The sequence below is a fragment of the Passer domesticus genome, chromosome 8 (assembly GCF_036417665.1).
Source record: "Passer domesticus isolate bPasDom1 chromosome 8, bPasDom1.hap1, whole genome shotgun sequence".
NCBI classification, from domain to species: Eukaryota; Metazoa; Chordata; class Aves; order Passeriformes; family Passeridae; genus Passer; species Passer domesticus.
This window is the reverse complement of record NC_087481.1, coordinates 52633124-52644760: the sequence shown is the minus strand read 5'-3', so window position 1 is coordinate 52644760 and position 11637 is coordinate 52633124. Positions and strand designations below refer to the sequence as shown.

The following is an 11637-nucleotide window of genomic DNA, read 5'->3' as shown; positions in this document are numbered from 1 at the left end:
ATGTGCATTATTTAATTATCTCAACAGTTTTGTAACATAATTTAGATATATTTATGTTACAATAAGAATGTGTGTGTGAGGATATATGAATTTTATTGCAAGATAATGAGACTGGAATACTTCCTGCAAGTATTTGCTAACTGTACTTTACAAACAAATATCTGCTGCCTTGCTGCTGCTGCCTGCTTGCTGCTCTTTGTTCAGTGTGTGGGGCTGTGCTGTCGCTGAGGAAACACAATTTCACAGCCCTGTGGCCAGATGTGACTCTGCTAAACTGGAGCAGTGACATTTCCTGTCTCTGAAGATGTGTCCCTGTTGACTAAGCAGGGAGGGATTTGTGCTGGTGGAGGGCAGGATCTGCTCCCTGCCATCTCTCCCTGGCAGCCTCCAGCAGGGGACAGGCTCTGGCTTCACCTCGGGAAGTTGGTGTGAACTTCTGCCCTTTCACAGGGGTGCTGCATCATCCACTTCCACCTTCCTTGTTATTCTTGCTCATGGCCACCACAGTGTCTCCACTAGCCCAGCATGCTCCTGTCCTGTGGTCTGCTCAGAGCTGTGAATTCACTTGGCCTCCAAGAATGAAGTGTGCTACCTGCAAAACAAGAAAACCCAGCAGGAAAGGGAATTTCCCTTTCCCAAGATTCCCAAGATGGCTCAGTGTTGTGACTCAGACAAGCTGCGATCTGAGAAAAGCTTTCCTGGAATAACAGCCAATGAGTTTCTCAGGTGAATTCAGAACAAAGCAGGGTGCTAGAAGATGCCACAAATAGGAGTAGATCGTAAATCTGAGAAAACAGTCTGACATCTACAACTCATGGCACTGGATGCAGACCTTAACCAGTAACTAAAATTAATTAGTATCTTTCACAAAAGATCTCGTGCTTCTCAGCATACACATTGAAAGGAAGTAAAAGTGCCTTGGGAAAATGCCAACCGCTGTTGTTGGTTGACTAATCAAAAACAGAGGCTCTAGGACATACCAAATAGTCCTTCAGGTCTGCCCTGAAGGGCTGAAGTAACATTTCAGACACACCACATTTTAAAATAAGGTGAGGAGTGAGAAAGGGAGCATGGATGACCAGAAGTCTAGAAAAAAAAAATTGGGTAAAGAAGAAATGTTGAAGAAAAGGGAAAATGTCTATGATAGAAGGCAGATATGAGTGTGTGTGTGAAATGCAGAGATGTGTGTAAGGAGTACCTAGGGAGACACTAAGGAGGCCCTGGTAGATAACTTCTGCCTAAGGAGATAGGCAGAAAGTTATCCTCCAGAACCACAGTGCACATGAGAAGGATGTTACCCTGAAATGTGGAAGGTTTATTTTAGAGAGTAGCCAAAACACACTACTAATAAAAGGAAAATGAAGTCCTGTCTAGCTAGGAATGAAAGACAAAAATTAAGATCATTTCAAGCTGCCAGTGGCTTAGAATTAGTGGTGTTAGATGATGCTTATTCTCTGTGCACACACAGAGGTGATGCCTTGTGTAGGCTGACCTAGAGCTAGACAGAGCTAAAGTAGGGATTTATTAAAAGGATCCACCTTGGGCAGCACAAGAGCCCAGCCAGGGCTGCACCCAAGATGAACCAAAATGGTCACAAAAAATGGTTGATGTGTCAGGGGGCCTCTCACTTTTATAAGTTTTCGTCTATTAGCATATCGGAGTTAATTGTCAAATTACAGCTCTAGGTTATGAAGTCCCATCCTGCTTGTTTTTCTCTCTTCAGTCCACTTTGTTTGTTCCCTTGGGCCTAAGATTTGGATCATTTGTCCTTGGTCCCCAGCTAGAGCAGGAATTGTTTTGTCTCCCTACTCTGTGAAGAGAGCTCACTACACCCCAGTATGAAGCTCAGAAGTACACACTAAAGCAGCACAGAATCTGAAAAATATAAAATCTAAACCCTGAGGCACCATTTCTTCCCTTTAGCTCCACCACTGCAACCCCAGCCTGTGAGAGGGCAGGTGGGGCTGGGTGAGAGGCTCTGTGGGCTTGCATGATTGACTCATTAGCCAGGGTATTGTGTGTGCAGCCAGCAACTGAGGCAGGCAGGAAATTTCAAGGGAAGTATATTTTCTATGCAGCGCAATCAAAGTCGATTTCACCCTTATCTCAGTTGTTTGCTCCAGTGAGCATCGAGTGCCTGGGGAGAGCATGGCTGCTGAGGAATTTGAGGTCCACAGGGTGTAGGGGGATGGTGCCAGGGTGAGCAGGAACCAGCCCTGTGCTGCCAGGCACAGCTTGTCCCTGGGGCTTGCTCCTTGCTAAGCCAAAGTATCTGGGTGCTGCAGATCACTTAAAGGTTCACCTTTAGAGTGAGAGCCCAGTTAATTCAATCCCAGGTGTCTGCAAAATCCCTGGACTGCACAAGATCCACAAAATGTCAAAAGCAGCATAAGCTCCTGAGAACCTCAACAAATCTTGAGTAGGCCACTCTTCTTTCATGTTTCTGTTTCTTCCTGTCCTTTTTGCCAGCAGAAAACTCTGCCTAAGTGTCTGGCTGATAAAACTCTGAGCTACACATTTGGGAAGTAAAATATTGGGTGTTTTTTGATGTGTTTGTGACAGTGGTTTGCAAATGGTGCTGTGGGAGTTTTGTGTGGCAGATAATGATGGGAACTGTGAGATGCCAATGCACAGCTCCTAGGACAGGTAAAATACTTCTTTAAAATACTTCTTTCATTAGAATTCAACATGCTCAGTAGGTGAAACCTGTGTATCAGTTTAGGTTCAGGGTTAGCCCTCAAGAGGGTACTTCCCCTGCCCCAGCCTCCCCAGGTGGAAGGATTGTCTTTCTAATGTTCAACTGCATCCATACAGTACATAAAAGTCACCCTTCATTAGCCAGGATTATGTTGTCTCTTGATCTTATCAGGTTTTGCTCTGCAAACTGCAAAGGAATGTAGCCTGATGCAAGCAGTAAGTCAGGAATCTCCACTGGAAGCAGGAATTTCACTGGCTAAAATCTCTCTGAAGTGGCTCTCTACAGAGCTTATCTTCATTTTTTAACAGGGGTACAACTTCATTAAAGCATTGGGAGCCAGAATTTTGCTGGAAAGATACAATTTTCTTCATTAAAAAATATGAGTGGAAGTCAGTGAGTGATCCTGTTTTCTAACTGGCTACCCTATCCCTTGAAATAGTTTTATATATTTAAATGGACGAGGATATAAATTGTACTTCCAAACTATTAAAGCCAATGGCACACATTATAATATGCTGTAAAAAGAAGATAGCTTCGGCCAGTAACTCTTAAGCCTAAATGAGTTTCTCCTAAGAAGAGAACAGCTGCTTAAAGTACATATATTTAAAATTAAATTTCTTTATTACAAGTTACTTAGCGTATTTTGGACTTATATGTTCTCCTTTTTTTTTTTTTTTTTTTTTTTTTTTTTAATTGCACAAAGCTGTGGAAAAGAATCGGAAACTCAGTTAGCATTACAAATTGAAAATCAGAAATTACAGAGATGTTTTTTCAGGTTCTCAAGCTACATAGGTGTATTAACCCTCATTAGTCATTTTGTGGTAGAGAGAGATTTGAAAACAGAATTCCATTATGGTATTTATGGTCAAAATCTGATATGATCAAATAATAGGTTTCCCAATAGAAATGTCTATGTGCTATGTAGTAAACTTGATAATTGTAAGAATACATTTAATGCAGTAGAACTGAATACCGAACCAGGAGATTAACATTTCTGTTATATAATTACAAGTTCAAGGAGTTCAGCTTCTTATCATACTACAGTAAGTATAGAAAGTAGAAGTGATCCTCTTTAATTTGTAATTATTTAACTGAAATAGAATGTCTCCCAGTCTTATTCTTACTCTTCTACACTGAAGACATTGGTATGCAGAAACCATGCACCAAGGAATAGTACACTATCAGAGCAGGACATGTTTGAGTATTCTTTAAAACCAACTAAGAGAAGTTAATCTCATTGAACTTCTTTTTATTCAACAAAAGAGTTAGATGTTTCCAAGTCTAATGTGACTATAATGTTCATTAAATGGACTTCTTCACACCTTTAAATGGATTAACTGTACATCTTCACAGTCTAATTATTAGACATGTCGCTCACAAATCACAGATCTAATTCAAAGCACTATAAAAGCTCTGTTTATGAGCATTAAGGACAGTAGATACAGTGAGAATTGAGTGTGATTTTTATCTGGGTCATATAAAAGAATAAGTGTCGTCCACATTAAAGAGAGTACCTTCACTTGTTGAGTTTTCCTTCAACTCTGAACTGGTGAGAGCCTTCTTTGAAAAGTTAAGCCACTTTGTCATCTCCACTCCCTCATTTGTCCAGAATCCAAGATGATCCCAGACTATGATCCCTGCAGCTGTGTTGTTCATAATTTTCAGACAATGGCTGTCAGTTGGATAAAGGATGATGTACAATTTTACCAGTATGGGAATAACCGTGATTTAGAGTCTTATCTGAAGTTAGGTTTTCTAATAAGACGATATTAAGCGTGTTTTTAGTGATCAGATTTTAAAAGGTATCTAGGTGCCTAACTCCTTGGTGCAATCAAGCCTGAACCCTTCAAAAAGAGCTTTAGTTTGTGTTTTTGCCATTTGCAAATTGTTGTCAGCTCACAGAAGTCAGTGGAGCTGTGCCAGGCTGCGTGGGCTTGGCTATCAGGGTGGATAGTTAGCTGTAAAACAAACTTCACTGTCTGGGCAGGGAGAGCCTATCAAAAGTTTTGGGATCATGGTATGACAATATAGTCCTCAGTGAAGATACTACATCTGTAGTGGGAGCAAAAGTCAGGTGTTTGCCCAAATTTTCTCATATTTTCATCTGCAGAAGAAAAAAAAAGACCTCAAAATCATAATGGAGATGTTTGCAGGATGATCTTAGGGCCTAACAATGAGAAGCAACAATAACAAAAGTTACATGTATTACAGAAATATGTTATATATGAGATATATTTCCACTGAATCCTGATGTGGCAAAAATATCCTCATTTCTTACAGACGTGTGCTGGCAGCAGTTGCAAGTCTGTTTGTGTTTATAATGTGACACCAGTGATATTTCCCTTTTTCTCTCAATTACAAAACCTTAGATATTTCTACCACATTTCTCTTACAAGAGTGTGCAGGTTCTTGGAGTAGATGAGAGTTCAGATAATTACAATTCTCAACTTGAAGCCCATCAGTTCCATGGCCAGGCTCACAGACCCTTTCAGCCAGCAAGGACATCAAGGATCCAAGCTCTCTGACCAGGAGTGGTGTGTCTGAGGTTGTGCAGGAAGCACAGGTAGGGTTGTTTTTGCAAGGAAGGATATTACAGTGCAAAAAGCACATTCTATACTGTGCAAAAAGCACGGACATGCTCCAGTATGACAGGATGGAAAGTGATGAGCCTCTGTGTGCCTGTGGGTCTGACTTTTCTCCTGTGTTTGGACAATACAGATCTGATTTCACTGGATCATCTAGCAGCTGCTGTGAAGCAAATCCCAGAAATGCAAAATGCAGCCTCAGCAGCTTGAGGTGCATCCCCTTTGTATGCCAATTGCAACCACAGACCACAGTGTCTGGGTATTCAGTGAGCAAAGACTTTGAAATGGGGAATTTTCCACATTGGAGGAGTTGTTTGTCCCTTACACAACTACATCCAGGTGACTGAAATGTATCATCATATTTCAATCTGAAATTTATGGCTGGAAATAGGCTTTTGTGTTCTTGCCTTGTCAGGCCACCTGCTCTGTTCCTTTCTATCCTGTGCAAAAGCACTTCAGTTCATAAAATAAATAACTACCTGCAGCTCTCTCTGCACAAAAGCTCCCCTGACCCCAGAGATTGTCATGCTTTCTGCAATGATTTTAAATTAGAAAGGTTTGCTCTGCTTTCCACATGTGCCTCAGTGTCCTGAGCCCGGTGGCAGGTATGTCAGGTAGGATGAGAACCAGGTGTTCCCCCACAATTATTTACTCATTTGCAGACATGAGGGCTGCCACATCCGCTGGAGCAATTTGACAGTGATTTACCTGCTGCTGCCAGCTGCTCCCTGCTTGTGGGGGCTGAGCTGCTCCAGCTCCTGGGGCCAGCACTTGAGTTCCTTGGTTTGATATCAGAGCATTTGCTCTGTCATTTCAGTGAGAACCAGACAGCTCAAAGCTTCTTCCAGTCTCTAAATCTATTGCAATGATTTAGCTGATGAGCTAAATCATCAGCTAAAACCAAGAGGTTTTCTTGCCTGTGGTCTGAAGATGCAACTTCCAACCCATTCACATTTCCACAGACTCCCACTGCATCTCAGACTGAGACAATTGTCTTACCAAGGTACAGCAACATTCTTGTGTGGAGCTTTTTACTTCAGTAAAAAGATGTTCCCACAGGTAAATTTTGTATATTTCTGCAGCAACATATTACTTCTTTGAAAGTATTAGTGTTACAATGGCATCAGGATAAAGTTTCACAAAGGTTTGTGAGCTGGATCTTGATGGAGGGCAGAAAGTATTTTTAGTTTCACTGCTATATATATGAACAAATGTCTGGATACCATTCCAACCTGCTGGCTGTTTCCTTGACACCTTCACTGAGGGAAATCCAATTCCTGCTCACTGTGCTCCTACAGATGCATGGTGTGTGACTGGGGACTGCTGTAATTGCAGTGGATTCGATTTTGAGTTCATGGGGTTTTGGCAGGGAAGCAGCAGCAAAAGGAATTAACTTTTTAGTACTGCCACTTTTTTTGACTGTACCCACTTTGGAGCAAGTAGTTTTTTCCTCATTTTTTAAACAGTATTTCTTAAAAAAACCCTAAAAGCCAAAAACAAACTGCTGTATACAGCAAAGTTTCCTATTAGGCTGAACCAGTTTAGACAAAATGACCTGTCTTTCAAAGTCTGGAGACTAATTTTCTATATTTTTTCATCCGATACATTTTTACTTACACAGCTAAGTAAGCAAACAGATTCTCAGGTGAAGAAGTTTTGTTTTGTTTTGTTTTGTTTGGTTTTGTTTTCTGTGAGTAAGGATGGGGGTCCAGGAAGGTGAAACCTCTGCTGACAGTGGAAGTTTCTTCCAGAGATCAAGACTGAGGGGAAAAGAGCAGAGGGCCTAGAGAAACACAGGGCAGATTCAGTTAAAAATTTAGTCTAAGGGAAAATATAGGGTGGGGGTTTTTGTGTGTGTGTGTGGGGGGGTTTTTAGCTGAAATTTCCAGGAGAAATTTGTAAGGTTGTGGTTATTATATAGAGAAACAAGATCCCTTTTCCTGTGAATTCTCAGTGATTCAAACTCGAGTTTTGTGTTATAACATAACTTAGACTGTCATCCACATGTTTTTCCCCTTCCAAAGACCTTTGACCTTGCCAGGTTTGCCCAGTGTCTAGATCTCTTTCTTCAGGAAGGGTAAATTAGGCCACCTTGTAGAACATGCTCACAAATGTTTTTTGCTCTTCACACTCCCAGATCTTTTAAGGAGTTTAATGAGTGTCAGTTTAAGATTAAGTGTTGACTATGTAACCTGCTTATCTCTAGAATATCCATTCTGAAAAAATATATAGGAATAATCTGGGAGTTTTTCCCCAGATTATTTTGCCTTAAAAACATGAGTCCCAGGCCACTTCTGCTGTACAGGATTCTGGCCCTGCCCCTGGCCCTGTTAACCCAGCATGTGTCTTTATGATCGAAATTCAAATACAGTTGCACCAGCTGTTAAATAACTTGGATCCTGCATTTGTAACTGATCTCAGCAGAGATGTCAATCCCATTAATATTACATTAGTCTGCCCACAAGACTATGCTAGTACAGAGCTGATGCTCCAAGTCAAGCCTGGGCTTGTTGGCTGCTACCTGACAAAGCTGAAAAAAGAATGAATACTAAATGTAAGGTAACTCCATTAACTCTTTCTTTCCCTGGAGACATATTCAGATACTTTGAGTGCTGGGAGGCCTGCTTGCAATCTCAGTGAACATTTCATTCTGACTCACCACTGGGTTTGTTAAAGCTGTTTGTGGAGCAGAGGCATCTGAAATCACTATTCACTTTGGGAAATTCTGATCTTAACTTGTTTTTATGTATTTCACCCAGAGTTTCCTACAGTATTGAAAGTGAGTAGAAAAAAAGGAAAACACTTTTCTCCTGGGAACTTTAACACCAACTAATAAAAACAAAGTTTTTTAGAGCAGAGCAGGTGGATAAGAGGCGGAGCGTCAAGGACAACTGGAGGAGAAGAGGACTTCATCCTCTGTGGTACTTATAGAAGGTCTCAAAATATTTGGCATTCCTGAGCCACCTGGGGCTGGGAAGCTGCTTCATCCACTGTACTGACTGTACAGGACCTAAGGGTAGCAACTAAAACCAGAACACTTTCTTCTGTTGTCTGACAAGCCAAGGAACAACCAGTTCTCCCTTTGTAAATAACACACTGTGGAGCTCAAATGCATTTGTCTTCCTTGCTGACAAAACCTGGGGTTTATGGGTCTGTCGTGCAGCTGCTAATCTCAGGGATGTCTGACTATGCGACATCAGTTCTCCCACCAGCCTGCAAGGTAAAAGAAAAGCTGGAAATTGTGTGTGAACATTTCTGGTTTAGAAGACAGGCAACAAACAAGGATATCTTAATTATTGCTCCCTTGATTATCAGACAGAAATTGAGAACTATTGTTATGGTTCTTTTCAAGATAATCTGGTTCCTATCACATTTTTTAGTTTTGTTTTTCAGCTCTGACTGAGGAGTGTCCAAAACCCTGTGAATCTTGCCCTCTGTGGTCTCTCTCCAACACAGTAACTGGTTGGATACAAGTTGCTGGGTTTTGGGTTTTTTTCCTTCCATTTTCTGTATCATGATGAGCTGCCTTCTAGCTGTTTTGTCAACAGTGCATTTTTCAATAGGGATTTGCATGTTGATATGCTAATTGCCTTGATAAAATGTTTTATCATTTGGATTCCACCCAAAATGGCAGGAAAGTCTTCTCTCCTGCCAGAGGAACTTCCCATGGAAGAAAGAAAATTCTTTTCAGGTGAGAAGATTTGATAAAGTCCCAGGAAGACTCTTTATAATTTATTTTGGATCCTGAATTTTTGGAACAAAGGAGTACAAATTCTTACTCTCTGCTGGACCAATGTCATAATGAGCTGAATGGCAGATAAGCAAGAGAACTGGGAATCAGTTAATTTTGGTGTGTTTCTTTGAAAGGGCTAATACAACTGACAGGCACAGTTACAAGGGACACCAGTTTTAAAGTTATTTAAAACGTTTGGGTGAACACTTTGATTTACTTGTTAATTACTTTCCTGTTTTTTATTGAGCATGAAACAGTCAGTGCGAGTCTAGTGACTCATGGATGCCTTCAAAAAGCTTCAGGCTCAGTTTCAGAGCTGTGTAGCAGCTTACCCTGGGTCTCTGCTTGTTGACTTGGTGTTTCATGAGGTTTTTGGAGGAGACCCAGAAGATTTCAAGTTCCCTCATCAGGGTGCAGTGTATTTTCTAAAGAATCTATTGATACCTGAAGGTATCCAAAGACTTTTTCCAAAGCTGCCTTCTAAGCAGTGCCAGGACATCAAGAGGCTGCATCAGGTCTGTCCAGCTGCAGTCTGACTATGATGGAGAGCTCTGGCTTGAAGTTGTATCCTAAGGAATGAAATAAAGATTTTGTCAGTGATGATGATACAGCTGCTGGCAGTATTTTGAGTTCCAAAAGTGAGAAACATATTCCACTTCTTTTCCTGATTGTGTGGAACATGCCAGATTTTGAAAATATGGTGTTATTGGTGGGACATGGGAGCATTTAAGTGCTGAAGATATTATTGCCCATGTAGCAGATGCTGAGTATACAATCTGTACCATGGAGATGTAAATCTAGTTGAAAAAAAAAAATTATCTCCAGTCTAGTACATGAGGCACAAAGAAATGGAGCAATATGAGCAAGGGCTACAGCAGAGCTGCTGTTTCTCAGGTCTGTAACTTTAACCAAAAGAGCAGCTTTCACTGCTTTGGTGCTTTGGGAGCCCTGTATGAGCTGGATAACTCACCTGGGTGTCTGCTGTCCATGTCCAGAGTAAACACAAGGTGATATGGTGTACAGGGATGCACCACACCACTCCCTCATGAGAAATAAAAACCTGCAGCCTTTGCTAAATAGCAGGTCTGGATGGCACACAGAAAATTATGGAGCACATTCCCTTGCAGCCAGGAAATTGGTTTTGCTGGGGGGCTCAGGGTTTGATTTATGGTGCCCCTGAGTCAGGGCTAATTGTTATTGGAACAGGCTCCTGGGATGCACTGGGGGTGGGGAACAGAGCCAGAGGCACAGCAGGATGGTGGTGGGCACTCCCCTGGCCCACCCTGCCCTTGGCTGGGCAGACAATCCCAGAGCATTCCCTCTCTCCTCCAGATCCCCTGCATGGGCAGAGAGCAAGCACAGTGGGCTCTGCAGACAGCCCAGGCACGAATGGCACAAGAAAGGACTAAAAATAGAGTTGATGTGCCTCAAGTTTGGGTCTATTAAGGTAATCCTACACTCTGCAACTGAAGCTATGGGTCAGTGAAAACAAATTGCAGTTCATTCCCCAAACAGAAACATTAAGACACAGGAAGCTGCTGAATGCTGAAGGCTCTGGCCTTGACTTCACAACCTGGTCAATTGGTGCTGTACAGCTGTCAGGGAGAAAACAAATCTTCTCATACAGAAGCTCCTCCTTTATATCATATTCTTTTTTTTTTTCCCCAGACTCCAGCCTTTGTTTCTAGAGAAAAGCCAAAAACTATTTTGCATATGCAAAAAAGAAGAGACGATGTTTGTGCTTGCAACTGTTTCAGTTAGGAACAATTGCAAACAAATGAATTTGTGAATGCTGAAGAAAATCCAGGGCAAAACCACCTGAAATGGTGAAATGGGGAGGTTAGAAAAATACTGGATACTCCTGAGGTAAAACCAAGGAGGCTCCCTACAGACCAGACCACCAAAGTTTGCCTTTCTTCTTTGGCTGAGAAGGACCCTCACTTCAACGATGAGTGACATTAGCAGGCTGAGAGGTGCAGGTTTTCAAAGACAACCTAATTTGTAAACAATCAACATCTTAGCAAGCTGTAAACAGCTGTCTGGACTTCTGGAAGATTTGCTGATGCTTGAAAGCCTAAGAAAATCGCAGTGTTTTCCTAAAACCTCCTTCATTAATTTGTGGCCTGGTATTCATTAGGACAACAAGCCTCGGGGGGCTACTTACAGCTTAGCTCCCCCCTTCCCATCACTTTTCAAGCCCACATTCTGCTGGAAATTCAGTTTTAGATATGTTCCCATCGAATGGGAGGTGAGGACCTAAAAGGAAAACAAACAGAAATCAGAGCACCAAAAAAGTAAAAAGTGGTTGGTTCCTCCTGCCCTAAACAACAGGTCATTTATCACCAGTGCTCCTAGGGCTCTCATCATTAAGTGGATTCCACAGTGGTGCTCCTGCCCCATCCATGTGGAAAATCAAGGAAGACAAGACAAGGCTTGTCCTAAACTAGAGGGAATTTATGGAATTGCAGACCTGGTAGTAGTAAGGGAGAGCAACAGCTACACCCAGCACAGGAAACACATCCTGGTGCTCAGAGTGGAGGGAGATAATAAAGTAATTGGGCAGGTAGCAATCAGCACCTGTGACTCATTAGCACAGGCTCGTTCCAGGCAGGATTTTAAGA

General features: G+C 41.9%; 2 long non-coding RNA genes across 2 annotated transcripts in view; one reads left to right on the top strand and one right to left on the bottom strand.

Moving 5' to 3' along the window:
* Positions 1 to 7108: 7108 nt before the first annotated feature.
* Positions 7109 to 11534, bottom strand: LOC135305894 (uncharacterized). Its single transcript, XR_010366882.1, has 4 exons — positions 11487 to 11534; positions 9987 to 11272; positions 9461 to 9585; positions 7109 to 8496 (listed from the first exon to the last, which is right to left on the bottom strand). It is a non-coding gene; the product is annotated as an uncharacterized LOC135305894 (long non-coding RNA).
* The window catches only part of LOC135305895 (uncharacterized), a 57689-nt gene continuing 54404 nt past the window's right edge, over positions 8353 to 11637 (top strand). Inside the window, exon 1 of the long non-coding RNA XR_010366883.1 lies at positions 8353 to 8503. This is a non-coding gene — a long non-coding RNA (uncharacterized LOC135305895). The remainder of the gene's footprint in view (positions 8504 to 11637) is intronic.